We start from the raw sequence: 18,579 nt of genomic DNA, 5'->3' as shown, positions 1-18,579 counted from the left end.
TAGTTTTCTGTAAGAAGACGAAATTGGTCATGAACTTGTGAATTCCAGGGATCCTCCAACCTCATCCTCCTCAGTAGCTGGGATTGAAGGTACAAACTTCCACATCTGGTTAAAAGAAATTTCTAAAACCTTTGGGAAACAAATAGGTGTTACTTTAATAAAAGGTGCTAGTGTGGGTGAATGTTCATTTTAAAAAATTAGAGTGCTATCCTATATAAAATGGATCATGTTTATATATATATATATTTTTTTTTTATTTTATTTTATTTTTTTTTTGGTGGAACTGGGGATTGAACTCAGGTCCTTGCGCTTGCCAGGCAAGTTCTTATTCTACTGATTCACCTTCCCAGCCCCTGGATCATGTTTTTAAATACCCAAGTTTGAGAAGAAAAATGTTAAAATGACTAAATGAAAATATTCTCCTCCTATGGAGGGGAAAATTCTTTTAAGATGTGGATTGAACTAAATTAGAATAATTATAATGTTTCATAAGAAACACTATAAACAAAGCCAAGTCAAAATTACTGAGAAAATATAATTGCACTGTTAGAGATGCCAGAAGACTACATAACACATAGGGGACTCTTAAAAATCACTTCAAAAATACAAGTACATAATGGAAAACTATAGATAATTTAAAAAGAAAAGAAACAAATGGCCAGAAGCAAGTGAAAAGATGCTCAACCTTACCAGTAGTCAAGGTAATGCATATTAGCACAGCAATTAAATCTCACTATATCCGCCACACTGGCAAAAACACTGAATTCTGAAAATACCAACTGTTGATCGGAAAGTGTGGAAATGAAAAACACATACAGTGCTGGTGGGTACAGCTACTCTGGAGAGAAATTCAGCAATATGTAGTGAAACTGAGCAGCCAAGCAGTTCCATTCCTAAATCCACATAGAAGAGAAATGCTCCTACAATGTACACTGGGATGAACAAACAACAAGGGCTGTTATGATGAGAACTTTCTTTCACGGGGAGGGAATTAATAAATTAGACAATAATTCGCAATGAAAATAAGCTAGAGTTGTGTTTTACGTGATCACTGAAACACAGTATTCTGCCATATGTGTTACAGCGTGCAAAGAAGGAAAAGGTACTTGCCAACCTCAAAGCTGTAATTCTCTCATAGCAAAAAGGAGAAACAATAGCAGTGAGAATAACAGCACTAAGAAGGTGATGCCATGCACTGTATGACCAGCTTACTACTGAAAATACAGCTGTATCACTAAAGGTCTGAAATTATTTCATGACAAAGAGGCACCTTATCACACACTGCAACACTGGTCAACTTTAAAAGCATGCAAATGGATAAAGACTGAAAACACAAGTTTAAGGGCAATAAATCAGACACACAGACAAATACTGTTTCTCTCATTTGAGTAACGCAAAAGATAAATAAAGAGCAAAATAAAAGACCAATGATAGGAAACAATGAGATAGATCTTTTGTGTATGTGGAGGGATCCAGAGAAGGTGAGTGAAGAGGGGGCTGAGCAGAAGGGGATTTAAAAGATGTAAAATGTGTCCTGTTCATGTACCCAGTACCCAGAGTGTAACCAGAATATGTCACAAACACGAAACTTAAAAAAAAAAAAAAAATAACAATAATGAAAGTAGGAAAAAGGAATTTAGAGGGAGGCAGGTGAGGAGGAGAAGGGAAGTAGAAAGGATCAAGATGTATTATGTACCTATATCTACTTCCTAACGTGAATGCAAATTTCATGTACTGCAAATAGGTACTAATGAAAAGAAAATAAGCAAAGTAAAAAACATCAGACACAAAAGGTCACACGTTTTATGAATCCATTTTTATGAAATATCCTAAATAAGTAAATCCATAGAGACAAAGTGCACCTAGTGGTCGTCAGGTGTTAAGAGAAAGAGGAAAACGGAAGGTCTCAGGGGGTCTGTTTCATGGATAAAAGGTTTCTTTGTAGGTGATGAAAATGTTCTGAAATAAGACAAATGTGATGGTGACACCACACTGTGATGTAATTAATGCCAGAGAAGTATGTATTTTTCAATGGCTCACTTTGTGTTTTATGAACTTTGTCTTCAATAATGAATGTCTAAAACATATTACTCTTGTAGACCTAAAAGAATAAAGGCAACCACTGCTAAGCGGAGCCTCAAAGTTATGAAAGAGATGATCTGGCCTGAACTGCTACAATGGCATGGAACTTATAAAAACCAAATAAATCTGAGAATTCTTTTCAAAAAGACTTGGTAACTCAATAATCAATTGAATTAGGAGAGAGAGAAAGAGAAGCCAAAGATAAGATACTTGATTTTCTAATACAACAGACAGCATTCCATTGCCAGTGAATGGAAAGAAGCAGAGGAGAAGGAGAGAATGAAAGAGGAAAAGTATTAATTCATTTTGGTATATTCTGAATTCAAGATGCCTATGAGTTGTGTAGGTGAAAATAACTGACAGCTTGGGATAAAGATCTAGCTTAGCCTTACAGTACTAACCTGAGGCCACGGCAGTAGGTGAGATCACTCTTGCAGTAACATGAAAACAAAAAGTTCTAAGACAATATCCTAAAGAACACTAATACTAAAATTGTACAACAGAGACATGAAGAGGCAGAAGCCAAGAAGGTGTGTCAAGAAGCAAAGTGTAGCCAAATGTGAAAAAACCGGCTAAGACATCAAAATCAAGACTGAGAAGTGGGTCTTCAGGAATACAGTTGTCCTCAAAGACTTTGGGGACAAGAAATCCCCTCCACTCTGCAGGAAAGTAGAGCAGGAAACACTCTTCACATGCTCAAATACCTAATAGCCTCAATTTTACTAACATACTTTACCAGTGAAGCCGAGACACACTAGGAAGAAAGCACTCTGACCAGCCAAGTGAGAAGACAAAGCTGATAAGCAGCCCTCTGGAGGGTTATAGAGAGTCACTTCTCATGGCAGTGGAAGCTACACAGATGTGTCTACCAAAACCACCTAAAATAGGGAAAAGTGACTGGACAACCCTAGCCATCTGAAGGTAGCCAATAATATCAAAATACTTTGTTTGTAAACATTCATGTAAATCCTGATTCAACTCAAATACAAACATTTTTTCTCATTTTTCTGAACTAAAACTAATGGTCCAAAAAGGGTCCCATGTCTACCACACAATTTTCCCTACGGCCCTCCTACAGCCCTCACACACATGCACGTACATATCCTATCTCCTACTTGGAGGAATATGGAGGAGGTTCTTCATGACCTCCCCAGGAAATCCCTTCAGAAAGCAAGGAACAAAGCACAAGATCCATGAACTTCTAAATGAATAGTAAACACTTTCCTTAAAACCGTACCTTCAAAATATGTTCCTGATACCCTAGAACTTGGTGGCTAAATCTGTGTTAAAAAGAACTTATGCCATTTTTTTTTTTTTTTTTTTTTTTTGTCTTTCTCAATGGAAGAATCCTAATTTATTAAGTACTCCCTACTTGGGGATTGACCTAAATATCTTGAGTCATTTTTGCCTGAACCTCTCCCATATCCTTCCCAAGCTGCAAACATGGTTTTGTAAAGGGGCCCTTATGCTTTCAGGACAAAGGCAGGTTCAGCCTAAATGAGGTCATTAAAACAAAACATCAAGTTCCCAGTGCCATAAGATTCCAAGCCAGTGACCTACAGAGTGTTCCAGCTGATCTTAATTTCTTTGGCATGGCACAGTCAGAGTACTGTAATATAATGCAAAATGGCTCTAAAGAGAAACCAGATACTGGCCAGAGTCTTGCCAATACACAGTTAAATAATACCAAAGTAGCCCTTTCATCTGAATAGTGTGCTTCACACACACGTCACCCTCCCCAGGAGGAGAGTAATCTTCCACTGTGAATGTGGGCTGACTGAAACACTTTCACTGGACCCAGTCCTATGAAGCGTATGGGTTTTGTGAACTAGCATACCTGCACTGGCAAGACTGAAAACGCTTACAAGCAGACCAAAGAGACAAAGAACAGAACTTATTCTGAACAAGAGCAATCCAAATTTAAAATGTGCTTATAGTGGCAAAACAATATTCACTGTTTATCCTTGTTTGTTTTCATTGTTTATCCTGACCAGGATTTCTTTAACATCTAACAGTATGAGATCTCTCCCAAAAGCAACCTACATTTCATTTTCCTAAGTTTCTTCACAAATTTTCTATGATTTATATTAAACTATCATACATCACCAACCATTCTCATTCATTGTAATGACTACTTCTCTGCCCCTTCCCCATTCATTTAGTAATTCATTCAGAAAAATTTACTAAGAGTCTGTTAAGTATCAGACAATGCTTGCTTGCTGGAGACTGAGTACTGTAATATAATGCAAAATGGCTCTAAAGAGAAACCAGATACTGGCCAGAGTCTCGCCAATACACAATTAAACAATTCCACCTTAAATAAAATGTAAGAAATTCAAATTCGTGGCTTCAAAGAACTTATACTCTAGCGGAAAAATAAGGAGAATAAATGAGTGATCACATATGTATGTAAACTGTAAATGGCAAATGATAGGAAGGGTTACAGAGGAAAATCAATGTGGGCAAATGCCACATACTAGACAAAATTTAACTTTATTTCTTAATTAAATACAAATGCTAAAATCATTCTGAGAAAAAGTACTAAAAACACCAAACAACTAAATTTTGGATTATCTTTCATAAGAGCAGTAGATGAAAGCAATCAACATTGAAAATACTATAGGGGCTGGTGAGATGGCTCAGTGGTCTAAAGCACCTACTTAGAACAAGCTTAGCAAAGCACAGGGACTGCGGTTCAATCCCCCAGCACCACATGCCAGCCAGCCCCGCCCCCTGGTGGGCTGAGCTGGCCACACACACACACACACACACACACACATAAATAAAATAAATAAATAAATAAATAAAACATCTGTCTTCATTAAAAAAAAAAGAAAGAAAGAAAAGAAAATACTAGAGGGGCCGGGGAAACGGCTCAGTAGAATAAGAGCTTGCTTGGCAAGCGCAAGGGCCTGAGTTCAATCCCTGGTTCCATCAAAAAATTTAAATAAATAAATAAATAAATAAATACAAAATAAAATACTATAGGACTAACACTTCTAAGGAATATGATGAGGTGCTACGAAGGGCACTGAATTAATTCCTCTGGTCATTGTGTGGGTCTACATTTCCACCTCTGGCTTTCAGTTTTTGATGTAATTAAATAAAACCAAGTATAAAATTAAAAATGCCTCCCAAAAATGTAGTAGTGTGCTTCCATGAATATAAGACTCATTTTCAGAGGATATCTCCTCTAACCTTGTTTTCTGTGTATATTTTATTTTAAGGCAAACACTGTACTAATCATAATTTTTTCAAAAGTGTTTATGTTTTTAATGTAAGTTGTAAAATCAGTCCAGCAGCCAGTATGTAATTTTTTTAGAAAGTGGAAAATAATAAAGTATTTTATGATGAAACAGGATTGGAACTGACTGGAAGTGGAATAAATAATTCCTAATATGATTTTCTAAAATAGATTTAACCACAATATTGAATAACATACAAAATTGGAAAGAAATTACATGCAAGTTTTATCCAATTTATCCTAAAAACTTTGGTAGTCCCAGAGTGTATTTCTGTTATGTTTAAAAGAATGAGGGGCCAGGGAGATGGCTCAGTAGAATAAGTGCTTGCCTGGCAAGTGCAAGGGCCTGAGTTCAATCCCAGGTTCCATCAAAAAATAAAAAACAACAACAACAAAAAGAATCAGTCACTAACTGCAGTAGATGCTGGCAACCACCCAAACCCACCCTTCAGGACTGAAGCACTCAGTCTCTCCAGCTCTTGGAATACCAGCCAGGAAGTCCTGTGGCTAAGGACTCGCTGCCTGCCATTTCACTCTGCTAAAGAGTGGTGCCATGCCCTTGTCAGGCACTACCTAGGCAGCCCAGCACCTGCGGCCCCATTCTGAACAATTCTGCAGTGCCACCCAGCCTCCGCATTCCTACGGGATGTGTGAGCACCACATGCTGCTGCCCCTGCAGCCCTTCTCCACCCCATGTCCACCCCAGTGGGTCATGTGTCCAGAGCTCTCCCCAGGAAACTTCATAAATCCTGATAAAAAGCAAGCCAAAGTAGCTAGAATCCTCACTTCTGACCATGATTTACTCTTATCAGAATCTGATTTAAGGCATGAAAAGACAAAGAACTCCATCTGAATTGCGGAGCTTTGATTAATCATTAAAGGAAGCTTTCTCTGTGTCAACCATCAGAGAGTTACATGCCTCAGGGTAACACACCAGGCAGGTTCTCAGGAAGGTAAGTCTTAGGGAATAGTATGCGTACAAGACGAAGATCTGGAAAACGATTCTCTTAAATCTATATCTGTAGACCTATTAGAAAGATTCCATATAAAAATATCATCATGTACACTTAAAAGGTACAGGTCTTCCCACTTCCATCAGATGAACACTAGCCCAAATAATTCACCAGTAACATTAATACTTAGTAATTAAAACATCTGGTGGCATCTGCCCCTTGGTAGGCAAAGGAAAACTGGCACTTCCATGAATGTGTGGATTGTGTGAAATAAACTGTAAGAAAGTACAGCAGTTCATCAAGTATTTTCCACTTCTAATTACACTAAATAATAATTTATAAAGTCAAAAATGGTCACTAATTTCATTGCATATAATCAAAATTTACTATGTGTTAAGTCACTGCGATAATCAATTAGGCTAGCATCTTAACAAAGAATTTTTATTTTTATAAATAAAAATTTTTATAGAACTAGTAACATTTTTAAGAAATTAGTGTGATTAACAGTGAATAGGAAAATTACGTTAAAATGAAATTTTATAAAATTGGCTTTATTTATATATTTCTCTTAGTAGCCCATTTACTGTAGCCTAACAAAAGACCCTCAGAATAATGAATCTAAGCTAGTCCACTGAGATGTATGAATAATAAATAATTAGCCTAAATAGCGAAGGAAATAAACTGGAAAATGACAAAAAGAAAAAAAAAAGACTACTTTAGACACACTACTCAAAAAAAAGGCCAGCTTGATGGAGTGAGACCTAAAGAATACAGAGAAGTGAGCCATCTAAAGAATCAAGAAAGGGTGTCTAGGCCCAGAAAAATTAGAGTTAGAGGCTGTGTAGCAGGAATAAAGCTTGCCAAGTTCACAATAGACAGGACCATGGCCAGCTGGAGGATAATGAACACAGGGTACAACACGATACGGAGGAAAACTAAAAACAGGGCTAACTCATATAGAATCCTATGCTGCAAAGTAAGAATTATAAATTTTATTTAAGCTATCAAAACTTTTTTAATCAAGGAGTGACATGATGCAATTTACACTTCTAAAGGTTCCCTGGAACAACTGTATGGAAAACTGATCAAGATGGCTAACATAGGGCCAGCGAGATTGCTCAGCAGACTAAGCACCTGCTTAGGCAAGCACAGGGATCAGGGTTCGATCCCCAGCACCACATGCTGTGCCAGCCCCGCCCCCAGGCACGTTGAGCCGGTCACTGGGACCCGGCACAGTGGCGCACACCTGTACTCCCAGCACTGGGGAGGCTGAAAACAGGAAGATCACTAAGAGTCCGAGCTGCATAGTGAGACCCTGTACCAAATATACTTTTTAAAAAAGATGCGTAATACAGAAGCAACACCATTTAAGGTGGTTCCTGAAGGTGGAAAGACAGTGGCTTAAATGAGGATTGTAGCAGCAGAGATCGAGAGAGCCACACAGATTCAAGTCTGTTTGACTGAAGGATGTAGCAATACTTAAGACAGAATACGGCCTTGTTGGTGTTTAACTTGAACCAAGTGAATGGTTTGAGGGCAGAACAAAAGGAGTCTGGAGGACTCCGAGGCTCTGACAGTTCCACATCCTTTAAGTCAAGCAGAGCCAAATGCAGTTTGGACCTATGTCGGCTTCAAATTTGCATATCTAATCTCATATCCTTATTTCTAAATTTAAATGCTTGGTTCTATTCCTTACTTTCATAGATCAGCCTGGTCCCTTCCAGATTTAACCAGGTGATTCACTGATATTTGAACACTGACCTTGATGTACAGTTGTGGAGGACCACCAGAGCAACTCTTCCTGAAAGAAGAGCAATTGCCTCCGTTTTGGCTGAGCTTCACCCTATTTCCATGTATGCATATGTACAGAGCTACCTAGGACTTTTCCTTATCCCTTCAATGGGCTTTAAACAATGCACACTGGTCTAGCGGAGGTGCTGCAAGTGGTCTTTGAAAACAGCGCATGTGTTTCCCTGACAACCCCCACCTGCTGCTCTTTAATATGAGCCTGATCAAGACAGGATGAAGAGCCAATGTTCCACACTGTTGGCTGGGATTGAGCCTGAAGATAGAGTCTATGACTTCCTGGGGCTTGAAAGATTACACATCAGAGCTGAAGCACCAGACTCCAAAACATTAGATAATATCTCAATTGTATAATGCAAATACCTTTTCTTGGTACCCTTCTCTTCATAGGACAGAGGTAAACGCAGGCCTCTTCCCTTGCCCAGCTCACAGTACTCACCTACTTCCTACAATTCTCAGTCATTCATCCTCAAGCAACTCCTCCTTCATGACTAAATAAAACCTTGGTTCAGCCCTGGGTGGAGGCCTTTGTTCCAGGTAGTCATCACCATGGCTGGACTAAAACCCCTTGGCTCCCCATAACTATAAATATGCTTTAGTGTCTTTATTCTCACTGTGGGTCGTACTAGAAGTGGTAGACTGGAATTAACTTCAAGGGATTCTAACAATTTATCCATAGGATCACAAATATAAACTTCCCAGACCTAGACAAGAATCAGAAAGGGCTCCCTATCACTATTTTAGCTTAACCAGACCCTCCTCTCCCCATTATCTACAAGAAGGCATCTCTGGTGTTCCTTGCCCTATGGAACCCCAAACATGTTCTTAGCAAAAGCAGTGTGCTCTCAATATGTGAACATCAGAATGGAAGTTGAGAGGAAACTTCTTAAGCCATCTTCTGACACACTTGCGGCTACTAATGTGAGTCTTTTGTGCTCTGAGAGCTATTGACATCAACTGTTCTTGGAGAGGAATGTAACAGAGCCCTAAGAAGTGCCCAGAACATGTAGGCATTAGTCCGTTATCTTATTAGCTGCAGTGAGGCAGTATTAAAAACCAGGTTTGCTGATTCCCAGTCCAGTGTCTTTCAGTCTTATCACACTGAGTCAGTCTTTCATAGATACAGCATTACAAGGGCTGCAAAGGAAGTTACAAGCGTACTATTCTTCGGAGATTTTGTGAATTAAAAAACTGGCCTGCCAACCTAACTACCACATATAGCATTACATCTATGCAAAAATGTATGGTAATAAGCACTTAATTTATTAATGATGATTTATTACTTTGCAATACAAACATATGTAAACTGATTAAGAACTGTAATGGCTGATACACTGTGTCTTCTTGAGATGTTTAGAAGCATAACTAAGTGACTCTGCTGGGGGTCACTTACTTTGTAAACATCTTCAGACTTTGCAAGAGAAGGGCATGGAGATGGTGTGAGTTTTAAGCCTGCCCTAGGGCAGGAAGCCTGTATTGATATAAGGGAGGAAAAGAGGCTTGCTCCCACTTCTTTTTGTTCTTGTTTTTTGTCGTCTTTTGCTGAGATGAACTTCTGCCCTCTGCCATGTGCCGTTCTGCTTTGGAGCCAGCTGAGGATGGACTGAAACTTCTACAAACTGCGTGCTACATAAATCTTTCCTTCCTAAAAGTTGAATGTCAGTTATTTTGTCTCAGCAGCGAGAGAAAAGAAAGTAACCACAAGAATATTAAACCTTCCGTATGAGATTATTTTCTCTGTAGCTTTGAAAACTATTACATGCACAAAACAAAAGAAAGGACAAATAGCAAAAGGCTTCTCATGTCAGTTCTCCCACTTTTCCTCTACATTAACTCTGAACCCCTCCCTCTACTCCTTGACTGTGGCAAAAGGCTTTAGGCATCTCCCTTGAACTATCTAGTCCCTAAAAGGCAGAAGACACAATACCCAAGTCTGCTTACCTCCACAGAGACACATAACTATATACTTCTACAATACAGTTTATTACTGTTCCCTGAGATGACATTTCCCAAAGCGCTGTCCACAAAGCTGCTCAACTCTTTTCCTGCGTTAAGATTCACATTTATATTGAGCCATGGATGACTACAATTTTCCCTCTCATAATAGAACAAAATATAGGCCCATAGGGAAAACCAAAGCAGAAGCTGGGCTTCCAAAAAGTGGAAAGAACACAACAAACATAAAGATTCAACTGCAAGTGTACCCTGAGAATTAACCAAAACTTGTAGGCAACCTTCAGACTGAAAATAAAAACCTGACCCATGAAATAGATATTCTACGATTTAAGTTTTAAAATACGAGACAGCCATCTTCTCCTACAAATGAAGGTAATCAGCATAAAATGGAAAGGATCCTGAGTTGGTAGCCCTGATCATCTGAGACCAGGGGTCTCACTAAGACACACCCTGAGGACAATGATCAGGGCAGCTGGCCATTGCTGAGGGTGGCACTTACTGTCTACTGTAAACTAAATGAATGAAAGTACAGGAATTGGACACTAAGAAGTAGACAAGCTATCAGACAAACCCATCAGTGGATCATCATACCCAAACATATTGACAAGAATTAAGGAGTTTTTTTGTTTGTTTTGTTTTGTTTTGCAGAACCGGGGATAGAACTCAGGTCCTTGTGTTTGCCAGGCAAGTACTTATTCCACTGAGCCATCTCCCCGGCCCCAAGAATTAAGTTTTTAGGGCCAACCAAATAGCTCAGCAGATTAAAGTGCCTGCAAGCAGACAGAGGGACGGGGGTTCAATCCCCGGGCCGGCCATACTAGCCCCACCCCCAGGGCGCACTGAGAGGGCAACTGAGACTGGGCATGGTAGCGCACGCCTGTAATCCCAGTTCTTTGAAGGCTGTAAACAGGTGGATCGCTATGAGTCCTACTGATCTAGTAGTGAGACCCTGAACACCATGTAGACCCTTCCCTAAAATACAAGAAAAAAAAAAGAATTAAATTTTTGAGCACTTTTTTTGTTTTGTTCAAAGTATTTTAATCCCAAGGCACTAGTTGTCCACAATTTCCTCCTTCCCTCTACATGCCATGCCTACTACACCTGCACCTCCTCACAGAACCCCCCAAGCCTAGACAGAGGTCTAGTTCCTCTGTCCTCTTGGTCACAGCAGATTGGTAATAGCTGAATATACCAGGCTAATATCCCTCTCCAGATATAGACTCCAGTCAGTGACCAAGTACTAAATCATAATAGAAGAAAAATTCAAGGGTGGCAAGTGACAAGTAAGATTGCAGACAAATGTCAGAAAGACAAGCAGTTTGCAAGGAGAATCAGAGACTACATGGTATGCATGTGGGAGAACAAAAGAGAGAAAGCAGTTGCCTGGATTTCTGCTGACTTCTAGTTCTCAATTCCAGTCTCACACGAGACAATGAACGTCTGGCCTTGAGGTACTAAAATACAACCTTTCAGGCTAGTTCATTCAAGATTCTGTTTCCTCCAAATAATCAATAGATCACTTAAATATCAGCTAACGTCCATTTGCAGCTATACTCAACTACAGGAAGTGAATCTGTCCACAGTTTCAAAAGGTTACACTGACAGAGCCTCACAGTGGGAGAGAACAAGGGGAGGGCTGAATTGGTACACATGAGAAAGAGAAAAATGTACAAGAAGTCAAATTCCTCTGTCCTTCCCCAGGACACTATCATTCGGTGAGTTTTATAAGACAGCCAAGTATTCTGAGGAAAGTGGTTTAGCGTCCACACTTTGAAAAGCACTGCTCTAAAGCCTACTTTAATACTGCTACAAAGATCTGAATATTTTGAAATTCTTCTCAAAAAAAGATACTCATTAAATGCCAGCATTCAAAAGTAGAAAACTGTTGTTAGGAAGATGAATTTGTTTGGAATTCTAATAGGAACAAGTATTGTTTCTACTGCTCTTTCTGTGTATATATTTGCAATTCATTTCACATTAAATAGGATTTTGTAAGATAGCTTGGAGGGCTTAAATACAATTTATGATGTCCTTTCCATCTGAAAATGAATGCAAAGTTCCAAATAGCTAAATCTGCAGACTTTGAAACATAACCAGCTTGTAATCTGAGGATTTCATGTGTCATTCCAACTGAGAAAATTTGATTATAGATGGTTTTAGATGACACTAAGGAATTATTGCTATTCTTGTTACGGAATAACGGTATTTCGGTTCTGTCTTTTAAATGCAGTTTTCAGAGATGCATATAAAACTAGATAGGCTTCCGATGAGGTGTCCATGATTGACTTAAAATATTTAAATAATACAAATATGCATTTGAAATAGAAATAAATGAAATAAATGAGGTAAAAATCTTAAGAACTGCCGAGTCCAGAAAATTGAGAGTACAGAAATAAACTTTCTTCTTTCAACTTTAATGCATGTGAATATGTTAAGAGTCCAGTTAACGTGGCAGACACACAAGATCCCTTTAGGACCACGCATACAGGTTCTATACACACAAACTGGGTTAATTACTGATTTCACAAAGGAATGACAGAAGAGGCCTTTGGGACAGAGATATATTTATCCTTTGGAAAAGCCTGGCACACTAGAGGAAACCGAAACCAAAGAGAGAGTATATGGAAAACTAAGGCCTTAATTATCTGAGATTCTTTATGCTTCTGGGAGCTACAAGGAAGACAACATCACTACAGAGTAGTGAAGACATACTGGGATGAAGCAAAGCATGGACAGACATAGTATTCCTTTGCTTTCCCTTCATTTGGATTTTGGGAACATGGACAGATCATTTATACTTTCTGTACAATCATTTTTTTAAACCTTGGAGTGTGGATGACAGACATACCTGCTATTCTTTTGTTCTTGTGAAATAATAACCAATGCACTGTGGACCATGTATAAAAGCTGGTTATGAATGACACTAATAAATATTACTTCACAAAACCAATCATTTGTTAAGACTTTTTCATGTCAATTTTACAGAGATTTACATTAGAGGAAGAAAATCCATGGAGCTAACTATATTCAGGGGGGAGAAATGAGAGACATTCCAGATCCTTACAGGAATATTTACAAATAGCCTTTGTTACTCCTGCTTTCTGTGTATAACAGGTAGAGTTGTGACTAACAACACTGATACACACGCCACTTTTCTGGCCCTTGCCTCTTAAAGAAATTCAGATTTCTTGCTATGCCACTTTAGCCAGCTAGCACTTCTAAGACTCACTGTACACAGTGGGAAATAAAAGGAATTAGACCAGAAGATTTAAAAATCACTCTCAACTTAAACATTCCATGACACACCTTTTACTAGGGTGCAACATGTTCCCGCAGCTTGAACCACTAGTAGTTCAGAGCAGCCCAACCCAAAGACATCAATCATGGCCACATCATGATGTGTTACTCAAAGATGCTCCAAGACTCCACTTTCAATTGGCTATACTATACAGTCCTGAATAGCAATTAATCAGAATTCCTACATAGGCTGTGTCCAACCATAAAATTTAGCTAGGAGTTGACAAACCTGAGACAAGAACTGTCTCAGCAGTGGTCATGAGGATCTCTTATTCTTTTATTTTCTTCAAGTAACAAATAGTTGAATTTGTATTAGTTGTTTTCTCATTGCTGGGACAAAATACTTGCAACTTAAAGGAAGAGAGATTTATTTAAGCTCAGGGCTTTGGGCAATTCAGTTCATAGGCTGATGACTCCAAAGTACAGTGGAAAGGCACAGCAGAAGAAAGCCACTTCCCCTAGTAGCCAGGAAACAAGAGGAAGAGGGACAAGACAGGGACAAGATTATACCCTCCCTTCTAGCTCCAGGACCCAGGGACCCACTCCCTCTGATTAGGCCCCTCCTCTGAAGCGAGGCTCCTATGAGATATTTTAGACCTAAACCATTAGAGATCATGACTAAAGGATGCTTTTCCAGCACTTCTCAATCAGAAATTAGAAAATAAAAGAGATTAAACCCCTAACATAAGACATTTTAACACACACACACACACACACACACACACACATATGTGAGTGTGTATGTATATATGTATATATGTATATATGTATTTATGTTACTTCTCTGACAAAGAGATGCATATTAAATCTGTATTTTACTAGTAAGCACAAAACACAGGTATAGAATTATATGTAGTCAGTATTATAACAAGAGAATATAGCATCTCATTCTAGCTGTCTAATTAAAATAATACCAAAAGCCAACAGCATTATATACTTTGGGACATTCCATTTGCAAAACAGATAAAGCATAGCCCATTTGTGATGTCAACGTCCCTTGCCACTCAGGCATCATGTAGGGATTTTTTTAAAAAAAGAGTACAAATTAGAATTAAAAGAGAGGACAGGGATCTAAACTGTTTTATAAAAAGGTCTATAAAATGATTTTAGACTATGATTTTGAAAGGCAAATGAAATTTATTATTTCTAGTTTAGATTCTCTCAAATGGCCATTTATTTGTAAATAATAAGTAATAATCCTTCACTTTTCTTATGGGAAGAAAAAAATTCTAAAATGACTCGAATGGCTAAATAAATCAAATGAAGGAAAACAAAAAAAGACATCTCCTACAATAGTTCAACCATAATATTCATTATAATAACATATAGTGTAATCACACACAATCATTTACAACATCTCAACTGAAAGGAAGAGATAATTAGGTCAGAAATACTACGCTGTAAAATGGATATGTGTGTCACAAAGATATGGAGCTCAGGGAAATTACTGGCAGTGTCATTTGTTCTCCAACCCTTACTTATTCCCAAGGACTGAGCATGCAGAAAGGAATAAAAAAACATAAGGATCGGTTTTAAATACAAAGTCTACATAGGGGGAAAAGGAATAAAAAAGGAAGCAAAATGGACCTCGCTCCTTCACAGCACATCACAGCCACCCTAACCCTTGGGCCTAGGAAGAAATCAGCACAGGGGATTCTGGTTTTTTGAGCCGGGATCCCCTAGAAATCAGGCCAGGACTACCCGGGCGGACACAGCACACGAGGCCAGAGCAGGGACCTACCGGAGTCAATAACAACGCATCATTCTTTTCCTATTTTCCATTTAGTTAAACCTAAACCCCCCAAAAGGAAGCTGGTATATCCTAAAACATCCACCTCTCATCTGAGGCCTCTGCGCAATGAGCTTCTTGGAGCACACACTATCTTGACCCTGAGGCTTACCCTTTCTCCTTCCCAACTTCTCGGTCTGTGTCCACTGTATTAATGTACAATACCTAGTCTAGTTTTCTATTCAAAACAAACCTTGCCAATCAACACATCTCTTCTTAGGCTTAGCATTTTGTTTTCATCCACAAAATTAAAATAACAGTCAGTATAGACTTCTTTCTCCTCTCCTCCTCTTCAACCATACCCCTGTCCTACCCCAAGTCAAACCCCTGGTTGGAAAATATCTTTCAGGTGTCCATTTTGTTTAGAGGGCTTAGTTGGTCTATGACGGTATGAGCAACATAGCAGGCCCTGCATAGTTAGAATTACCTATTCAATTCCTGCAGATATCTATTCTGCCATCATTAGCCACTTCCTTTTTTCCACTCAGTGACAGGAACAATCCAGAATCAATTTTCCCATCCTCATGGCACACAGTTACATCTATCCCTAATTCCATCTTACATGCTCCCCTAAAACATAAAGGGGCTTGCATGTTTCGGTACAGTTGCTTATCACTTAGGATCTGACTGCAGATCTCATTCTGATAGTAAAGCATTCAAGAATTCCCTTTTTGTCTGCCCTCCCAGTGGAAATTATTGTCCAATTAGACTTCAAGCTCCTATACCCCCTAAAGTATATGTTAGGCTCCATCAAAACACATTTTCTGCTGTTCCTATTGTTGCTACATATTGCCAAAAATTCATCTACTTCCTAGGGTATTTTTCCATAGAAAGGTCTAAACATACCCATCAGGGATAATAAAGGTACAGAAGAAGGAAAGAGCGCAACAGATGGAAAAAATAACCAACTGTCTTCTCCTCTCTCCCTGATGATTAATCTTCTCCACACTACAAGTGTCTTGCTGCTTAATTTTGCTTCTGCCCTTGTAAGAACAGGTATATTTTGTCAAATGAGTATTGTTTGTTTTGTATGTTCAAGACTGGAAGGAATTCTATAACAAGAGAGTGATTATTCTAAGATACACTGAGTTTTGTTTTGTTTTGTTTTTTTTGTTTTTTGTTTTTGTTTTTGTTTTTGTTTTTTTCTCAAAATGAACAATGACAGGCTGGCCAGATAGCTCAGCAGACTACAGCATTTCCTTAGGCAGGTGCAGAGCCTGGGGTTTGATCCCTGGCCTACCATGCCGGCTCCGCTTCCGGGGTGCACTGGGACAGCAACTGAGACTGGGTGTGGTGGCACACACCTATAATCCCAAAGCTTGGGAGGCTGAAAGCAGGAGGATCACTATGAGTCTGATCTGTGTAGTGAGGCCCTGTAGACCCTGTACTAAATAAAAATTTAAAAAAAAAAAAAAAAGATCAAGATGAATCCCCTCTTCATTACTTGGGCATTATAATCTAATTTCCATAAATCAGTCTCCAGCTAGAATTCTGAAAAGAGAGAAAAAGAAATTCTGTCTTCCAATCACCACTTACAAGTCATGCCTTGTATAGCCAAAGCACCCAAACTACAAAATTTACCCAGATTAAGAAAGTATGTTGAACCCTAAACTCCAGTTAATTTTTTACCACATTTACAGCATCACTTTCCTTCTGCAAATGAAGCTGACTGGGGGGAAACATGAGTCAAAGGAGAGAAGTATTGAAGAAACCAGACAACTCCCTTGCGACCCCATTCCCATTGCCCCACCCACTTCCAATTCTTGACTTAGAAGTGAGACTCTAAGGTCACATACAACTCTCCTCCCTATCCAGCAAGTGGTAATAGCTCCCAAGCAATGCAGTTCAAATCTGTTCTCTTTTATCCTATCACAAGACCCTAAGAAGTAACCTTTAACGTTCCCATTACACAACTGAGAAAACTAAGGTCCTAAAAAGAAAGCAATCCCAAAGGTCTGTGTCACTCAAGAGTTAATTTACATAGACCATACTAATTCAAAGTTCCTGAAAATCATAGACTATCCTGATTTTAGATCTCCTAAGACATTTAAGTTAAAAAATTTAGAATGCATTACCTGTTTTTTCCTTGAATTTGCTTTGGGAAACAGTCCAGCTGATAGCACAGATGTAAATGGAGAACAGCATAGCTCAGGAAAGGGATTTGGAATAGATGGCATTTCCAGAACATCAAGATCTTTCTTTTTTCTCCTACACCAAGGGAACATAGGATGTAATTTACATAAAACAGCATGTAAAATATAATTGCTGTCAGGATTAAGAAGCTCTGTTAAGGCCAACACACTACTCAGCAACGATGCTAACATAAAAAGTGTTAGGGGAAAGCCCTGCGGTGTACTTTCAGTGGATCAAAATTAAATACCTTAACTGACACAAATAAATCTATAGCGCTCCTGTCTTTACTTTCTTCGACCTTTGAAAAAATCAGCAGGTGTGGAGAACACATCTCCTGAACTTTTGATAACTTTCTGAAGTAGTAATTTGAACTATTATAATTAGTCGTGTAAAAATTATCCTGAGGATTTAGATAGTGCTATGCATCCACTAAACTGACAAAGTCTTAGAATTACATTTTGGTAAAGTCATCCCTCTGATATTTTTCTAATCACTTTTGGAAGTTACTGTTTATTAATTACAGCTGTGGTTCATCTCGCTTCAAATTTCATTCACAATGTGGCCCACACACAGTCTGCTAGCCTTTCAAGTGCTTACAGAAACTAAGCAGCAAGGCAGTATTTTTAAGGAGGTAAGTTAATAGAACGTGCTAGTATAAATGCACTCTAGTCCACTGGAGAGTACTTTCAACTTCACTCAAGTCAGAGCATTCTGAAAATCTTGAAAAGGAAAAAAAAAAAAAGTACTATTTAAATGTATGAATGTAAAGGACCACAGATTTTTGTACCCGTGCAGTCTTTTTTTTCTCTCCTAAAGTATGTGCAACTGTAAAGGCTCTTGGTGCTGAGTGCTGAATGCTATGGAGACTGGGAAGCTTTTAAAGCCTCCATTCTTTCCTGCTGAACACTAAAGACTGCTCAAATCCAAGCTCTGCTTCTCCAGAGTCGCTGAGACTATGTGGGAGGTGAACTCGTCCACGCTTCGATTTGTTAAATATATCAAACAGAAACGACTGTTTATTTTTCCAACAAGGCAGGGCCAGTTAGCAGTAGCAGAGAGTGGTCAGTCTGGAGTTTGGCCTCCGGGCTCACGCCGATGGGCAGACGCGACCGAGGCAGAGCGCTCAATGAAACGGTGATGCTATTTATAATGAGGCGTTGCGAGATCGCAATGTCCTGCTGCTCCGGCAGGAGCCAGCTCAAAGGGTCTTCCGAGACTTTCACAAACTTGGCCCGGCTGGGCGCCGGCTCACCCCCAGGACCGCCCCGCACCCCGGCCGGCCGCGGACCCGGCGGGACGCTCCCGCCGCGCGGTGCCTA

The sequence above is a fragment of the Octodon degus genome, unplaced genomic scaffold (genome assembly GCF_000260255.1).
Source record: "Octodon degus isolate 3935 unplaced genomic scaffold, OctDeg1.0 scaffold00032, whole genome shotgun sequence".
Lineage (NCBI taxonomy): Eukaryota > Metazoa > Chordata > Mammalia > Rodentia > Octodontidae > Octodon > Octodon degus.
This window is presented reverse-complemented; position numbering follows the sequence as displayed.